The sequence below is a fragment of the Coenobita brevimanus genome, chromosome 63 (genome assembly GCF_032717465.1).
Source record: "Coenobita brevimanus isolate Jiangsu-jjx chromosome 63, ASM3271746v2, whole genome shotgun sequence".
Classification (NCBI taxonomy): Eukaryota; Metazoa; Arthropoda; class Malacostraca; order Decapoda; family Coenobitidae; genus Coenobita; species Coenobita brevimanus.
Window position 1 is genome coordinate 29,037,891 of NC_137016.1, and position 8,261 is coordinate 29,046,151.

Below are 8,261 nucleotides of genomic sequence, written 5' to 3' on the forward strand. Positions count from 1 at the left end.
CTCTTCCATTGTAAACCCAGCCCCTCCAGGCCTTGGACGCAGGGACGCACTGCACATCCACCTAATCATTGTCATTTCTGTACGTCTGAGCCGGCGAATATCTTCCTCCTTCACTGCCCAGGTCTCACTGCCATACAGCATTACACTCCTAACACATGCTGCATACAAAGACCCCTTAGCACGTAGGGAGAGCCCTCTCAATGTCAGGAGAGGCAAGAGCTCCCTGAACTTCTTCCAACCACTTCTCACCCTAGCCACAGAGCTAGCTCCAGCCCCACCTCCAGCACACAACATGTCTCCCAAATAACAAAACTCTTCCACACACTCAAGAGATTCACCAGCAAGTTCAATCCTTTCACGTCTGACAATCTCCACCTGCTCACCCCGGCACGCCGTACACATAAAATCAGCATTATCTCGCAGTCTACCTCTGATACCACTACATCTCTTATGCACCCATTTATCACACACACCGCACAGGATGGAATTACTTCCCACGCCCTTGTAGCAAACTGCACATGGCCACTCTCCCTCGTCTTTGACAGTACCGCCACCAACCCTAGATATCATCACTTTTGTTTTATCTGCATTTACCTTTAAACCCTTTTGCCCCATACCATCTCTCCACATCCTAAACCTTTCCTCCGCCTCCCTTTCTTTCTCTGCAATCAACACCAAATCATCAGCATACAACAACTCCCACGGGAGTCCGTTTCTAAAGTCACATGAAAGGGCTTCAAGTACCATGATAAACAACATGGGACTCAAGACTGACCCCTGATGCACACCAACATTCACGGAGAACTCATCACTCAAATCTCCATTCACTCTCACCTGGGTGTGAGCACCCACATACATGGCCATAACCACCCTAACCAGCCACTTCTCCAAGCCAAGCTTTCTCATTGCCCACTTCACCACCTCTCTAGGGACTCTGTCAAAGGCCTTTTCCAAATCAACAGAAACAAAATAAAGATCCCTTCTCCTACCAATATATTTTTCCTGAAGCTGTCGAACAATGAATATGGCATCAGTGGTCCCCCTACCTGGCATGAACCCGAACTGCATCTCATCAATATTCACTCTTTCTCTAATCATACCTTCTAAAACTCTCTCCATTACCTTCATTATCTGATTCAAAAGCTTTATACCACCCTTTCTTTACCCCTGCACAATTGTTGACTCTAAACAGGGGTTTTATCCGCCCCTGTGTGGAGTACAACTCTCATGTGTGGGGAGGCTCCCCACATACAGCGCTTCTCAATAGGGTGGAGTCAAAGGCTTTTCGTCTCATTAACTCTCCTCCTCTTACTGACTCCCTTCAACCTCTGTCTCTTCGCCGCACTGTTGCATCTTTATCTCTTTTCTATCGCTACTTTAATGATCACTGCTCCTCTGAACTGTCTGCTTGCATTCCTCCACCTCTACGACGGGCGCGTAGCACCCGTCTGGCAGCAAACTCTCATCCTTTTTCTGTCCAACTCTCTAATGCAAGAGTTAACCGTTACTCCCAGTCTTTCATTTATGCAACAGGTCAGCTCTGGAACTGTCTCCCTCTGTCTGTATTTCCTGCTGCCTATGATCTCCAGTCTTTCAAACGCAGTGTGTCCAGGCATCTCAAAATGATTGGATCTTGAATTTGGCTCTATATTGTATTTTGTTTTTCTCTTGGAGGGAACTGTTACTGCGGGCTCATGGCCTTTGGTTCCTTCTTCCTCGCATTAAAAAAAAAAAAAAAAAAAAAAAAAAAAAAAAGGTCAGTGACTAAACTCACCCCTATATCGCCTGAGGCCTTCAACATTTCGGCAGTCAACCCAGACACACCTGCTGCCTTCCCCACCCTCATCCTGCCTATTGCCTCACTCACAGTAGCAGTATCAATCAAAGGCCAAGGGCCAGACACTGGATCTGCTGGCTCCAAACCTTCCCTGTCCCAGTCAAACTCCTCATTCAACAACCGGTTATAATGCTCTCTCCATGCATCTTTAATATCCTCACTGTTCACCACTACCCTTCCTTCATCATTCTTCACACACTGCTCACCTATGATATCCCGATTATCCCTCTTCACCTGACCTGCCACCCTAAATATATTTTTCCTTTCCCCATGATTTAGGTTATCAAGTAATTGTCTCTGTGACTCAGACTTTGCCCTGTATACCTCTCTTCTAGCCCTACGCTTGGCAGCCAAATATTCCTCTTTGCTACCACCCTTCTTCCATTTCCAGAAAAGCCTTCTTTTCTCCTTAATTGCAGCTTCTACACCCTCATCCCCCCACCAAGTTACTTTATGTCTTGGTGGTCCTCTTGTCCAGCCGCATGTTACATCAGTAACTCTCAAGAAATTGTTCTTGAGGGCTCTGTACTGTTCATTAACGCCTCTGTCTACAGCTCCCTGTTCAGCCACCACTCTCCTCAACTCGCTATAGAAGGCATCCCTTACTACTTGGTTTTTCAGCTTCCATATTTTCCTCCTAGGTACATAAGTCCTCTTTTTCATCACTTGTTCTTTAAGCACCATATCACAAATCAACAGTTTGTGCTGCTGCACACACTCCTCACTTCCTATAACTTTAACATCCCTCACTAACCTTCTATCGGCCCTCCTAACCAGAAAATAATCTATCTGACTGCTATTTCCCCCAGACTCATACGTAATTAACCTACTGTCTCTTTTCCTAAAATATGTGTTGGACACAATCATATCCATTGCCTCCCCAAACTCGAGTATCCTTTCCCCTTCTGCATTCCTTAGACCATACGCACATCCCCCATGCATTCCTTCATAATTTTGTGCTGCTTCACCTACATGACCATTTAAGTCCCCTCCCAAAATCACTATCTCATCATCCCGCATACCACCCACTACACGTATTTAATCATCCCAAAATCTATCTTTCTCTGATTCATCCAATCCTGCGTGTGGAGCATATGCCGATATAATCGCAGCTACCTTTCTTCCCAACAGAATTTTCACTACCAATATCCTATCGCTTACTCTCAAAACATTCATAACATATTCCACCCATTTCTCCGCAACCATCACACCAACACCTCCATATCCGTCTGTCCCCCCCCTGCCAAAACAACTTATAGCAACAGTCCTTCCCAACAATCTTTCTGGCTGATCCACCCCTGTACCAGACTTCCTGCAAACACGCCACATCCACCCACCTCCTACTGAATGCCTCAACGACTTCCCCTGCTCTTCCCCTCAAACTTCCCACATTCCATGAACCCACCCTCATCCCCATGGGTGATCTGCTGTCCTCAGGCTTGCTTTGAAACTTATTTTGTTTTGTCATCTTCAGTATTAATAAAGGGGGACAGACACAGCACAGGTCCCACTCACTGCACAGTCCCAGGTCCAGGCAATGGATCTGAGACCCCTAGCCCACCAGCTTACCAGTGGCTGTGGTAGTGGCCTCGGGGCACCCCGCCAGGACAGCTGCAGGGACACCCTCCAAGCGCGTCTTGGCACTGCAACTATCCCGCCATTATACACCCACTGATAGGGCAGCCTCCTGGGGTGCTACTCCCAGGTTCGGGCCCCTCTCTATTGGGCGGAAGCGGCAGCCTGGGAACCGCAATGCCCTGTACCCTCTAGCACAGGCCTGAGCCCCATCTCGCCCTGGACCCACGATCTATGCTGGCGGAACCCAAGCCACGCCTCCCCCCAGAAGTCCGCCACTAGGTAGCGGGGGCAAAGTTTTCTGGCCGCATGCCCTTGCTGGCGCCAACCCCTGTAACGTAGTGGGATACGTTGTGTGAAATGTAAAGTGCATGTGGTGTAGTGCGTTGATAGTTAGAGGAAATGTTTGGGAGAGTATGCTGGTCTACTCTCCATGTTACTGTCACACTGAAAAGGTCAGCAAAGGGGGATGGTAAGATAGCTAGTGAAACAGGAGCTCCAGCTCTCCCTATCACCAGCATTCCCATTCCCCTCGGGAGTACTACCCTGTTCGGCCCGTGCTAACAGCATAAACATGAAGCATGGAAATCTTCCTCACTGGTGTGAAAAGACGTCCGTCACTATTTGTTTCTTCACATTGAGTGTGTGCAATATATTCACAGAAGAAATCTGTAAAACATGTGAGGTGGTGCGTAGGTGAAGAGAAGACAAAAGGGGGTGCAAGGAATAGCATAGTGGAAGAGGTGTGATAAATCGTGACCCAAAAGAAGAAAGCATATAGTGAGTGGATGGAAATCAGAGGCATGGAAGAAGTTGAGAGATGGAAGAGAGTAATATGTAGAGAGGAAGAGAGAGATGAAAAGATTAGTAAGAGAGAGTAAGAAATGATTAGGTGAGGAATTTGAAAGGAAATTGAGTGTAAAGAGGAGGGAATGTAAGAAAATGTTCTAGAAGGAGGTAATGAGAGTTAGTCAGGGCGATGAAGAAGTTAGTAGGGGAGTAAAAGATAAAAATGGTAGATTGATAGTGGAGAAGGGAGTAAAAGTGAGCAGATGAAGAGAACACTTTAAGGAACTGTTAAACATAGAGAAAGAAAGTAATATAAGTGGCTAGGGAATGGCTGGGAGAAGGAGGGAGGTGAGAACGCAGGAAGCAGTGGAGAAAGTCAAAATTAGGAAAGCCCCAAGAATTGATGGGTGTTGTGAAATGATGAAGCATGGGGGAAAGACAGTAGTAGAATGGATATGGAAGATAGGCAGATTGGCCTGGAAGGAAAGTAGAGTCCCAGAGGATTGGAAGTCAGGTATAGTTATTCCCGTGTACAAAGGTAAAGGGGAAAAAGAAGTGTGTGGTAATTATAGGGGCATTTGTCTTCTTAGTGTAATAGGAAAAGTATACGGTAGAACACTTATTGACAGAGTTAGGGAATTAACAAAGGAATTAGTTGGTGAAGAACAGAGAGGTTTTATGAAGGAAGTAGGTTGTGCTGATCATTCATCGTGAGGTCTTTAGTGGAAAAGTTTCCAGAGAAGGGAAAGATATTGTATGCAGCCTTCATGGTTTGGAAAAAGCGTATGACAGAGTGGATAGACAAGGAATGTGGAAAATATCAAGGATATATGGAGTAAATGAGTTGCTGAATGCCGTGAAGAGTGTGTAGACGGGTGCTAAGGCTGCAGTGCATGTGAGTGGTAAACTGAGTGAATTTTTCTATCTGATTCTGGAGTGAAAAAGGGGATGTTTCATGTCTCAATGGTTGTTCAAACTGTGTATGGATGGAGTTATACAAGAGGTATAAGGTAGGGCAGTGTATGTTGGAGCGCCCTAATGAGAGACGGCAGTGTGTGGAAACTTCTAGCTCTGTTGTTTGTAGATGATACTGTATTGTTATATGAAGATGAAGTGGAACTGCATGGCAACTTCTTGTTCTGTTGTTTGTAGATGATACTGTATTGTTATGTGACGATGAAGGGGAACTGCAAGGCTTGATGAATGAGTTTGGGAGAGTGTGTAAGAAGCGGAATCTAAAGGTGAATGTAGGGAAGAGTAAATGTATTGTCTTCGAGAGCAATGAGTCACTGATTGCACAGTGGTTGGATGATGAGAAAATGGAAAATATGAGTGCATTTACGTACTTGGGTAATGTGATGAGTAAGGATGAAAGTTTAGAGGGTGAGGTGCTTGAAAGGGTACGGGAGAGAAAAATGGTTGCTGGTTCTTTGAAAGCAATGATAAGAAATAGGGAAGTGAACATGGAAGTAAAAAAGTCGATAGTATTGTGATACTAACTCTAACGTATGGAAGCGAAACTTGAACCTTGTTGGAAGGACAGAAGTCAAGAGTGAGAACAGTGAAATGGGTTATTTGAGAGGAGCATGTGGAGTTGCACGGAGAGACAGACTGACAAATGAGGAAGTGAAGGAGGGTTGTGGTGTGGATGTGGATGTGATCGGAAGCGTTAGGAGAAATACGGTACACTGAGGTGGTTTGGCCATATGAAGAGGTTGGAGAGTGAAAGACAAACGAGGAGAATGTATGTGAGTGAGGTGAAGGGGGGAGAGGGAGGGGGAGGCCGAAGATGAGATAGAGGGCTGGAGAGGCGAGGTATATGAGAGAGGAGGGTGTGAGCTGCGGGGAGGGCAGGTGAGGCGTCTGGCAATAGATAGATAGCAAACGAGTTCCACGACACGGCAACCGTCCATCTCATAAGTCTTGCAAATGAGTAAGAGGAAAACATAAACAGTAACATGAAACACAAACAAGAAACAATGTATCTGGTGCTTCAGTAATTGATTTTTAGCGGCATGTGACTGATAGATAGACAGGAATTTTATAATATATTGAACTTAATTAATTGTGTGTAATTAAAAGTTTAGTTAATTGTAATTGTAGTTGACCTTAAACAGTGTAATTAATCCAAGTCTGTTGCCCTTTTGCACCTCCACCAATGCCCCTGCCCCTTCAAAACAGCCTCATCACTCCCACGGCAAAACATACCACACAGAGGAGTACTCATAGGGCGATAGTGTTGTTATTGCCTTAAGATATTTCGTAACATCTCATCCTTTGTAATTTAATTTGTGTGTGACTGTTATACCTTATATCGATTTACATGTTATTAATATACACTACATCGTTGTTTTAAAATATACATACCATACAAGAATATCAAGGTATACTAGGGAAAATATTTCGTTAAGAAAGAGGGGCTATGAAGTCTCCTCACCCAAGACTACGAGTCAGTGCAATACCTGCATCATGCCTGTTTCTAAAACACTGTAACACTAAAAAATTGCAGTATTACATTATGGTACTTTTTAGTCAGTCAAATGCCAAAATTTTTGACCTTGCCTTGTGATCTTGACTTTTGATCAATTGTTTTAAAAACTGGGTCACTTCACCCTTGTCTGTCCATTCCTTTTTCCAAGTTTGGTCTAAATTTGATCAAAGTTGTCTGAGTTAGCCTTGCCCTTTGATCTTGACCTTTGACCTATTGTTCTCAAAATATAGTAACTTCATTCTTGGCTGACGTTTATCCCGATCACCATGTTTGGTACCAATTTGATCAAAGCTGATTGAAGTATGCTGTTCACACACACACACACACACACACACACACACACACACACACACACACACACACACACACACGCGCGCCTTCATGATGTATGTGTTTGATACGGCATGGTACGATCTACATGTAAAATTGGCTGAAGATGGGAATAAAAAGAACAATGACAATAATCACTCTGAAGACGTGTTTTTATATCTTTCTTGCTGCAGACGATCTGGTTAATTTAGGGGGAGACGCCTTGCAGTGAAGGTAAATGACGAGTATATCCGAACCCTCAACTCTGAAGTCTCTTGAAGTTGAATTAAATAGCTTAAGGGTAGATTGACAGATAGACAGATATATTTTTATTGACCACATGTTCTAAAATACATGACTTGAAAGTGTGTGGGGCAAGAATGGAGTAAAAAGTATGGCATTGGCCTGAAGGGGTTAATGTTAATCCTCGTGGAGAAGGGGTTAATGGCCACTCACCAGTAACGACGCTGTTCTTGCTGTTAGGGACGCATTTCTACCTGTCTAACGAGGCCACTTCACCGGGCTGAACGAGGTAATTACTTCCTTAATATTCGTTCGGCGGAGCGTATAATGTCATAACTACTTATCCTAACTTCATTAACTCTCTCAGACCCCTTTGACTCACTCTTAGCTGAATAAAATCCTCTGGTGTCAGCTGGAGTATAGTAATAGACTTGTGCCCATCATGAATGAGTTGATATTGGCAGTTGCTAATACCTCTCTCAGCCACCTGTGTCTTCGAGAAAGGTCCTCTGTTGATATTTGGAATAAAGTACTGGAAAGGAGACGACCATGTGTGTGTGTGTGTGTGTGTGTGTGTGTGTGTGTGTGTGTGTGTGTGTGTGTGAGAGAGAGAGAGAGAGAGAGAGAGTGAGAGAGAGGATGGAAGACAGGGTCCGTCCGCAAATCTAATTCTATATATAGGCTTCTCCCCTCATCCATCTCCATCAGTCTCCCTCTCACATTTTACGCCTGTCAGGTTTTCACATCTCCACTCAGCACCTTCCACGGCCAAGCCACACACACACACACACACACACACACACACACACACACACACACACACACACACACACACACACACACACACACACACACACACACACACACACACACACACACACACACACACACACACACACACACACACACACACACACACACACACACACACACACACACACACACACACACACACACACACACACACACACACACACACACACACACACACACACACACACACACACACACACACAC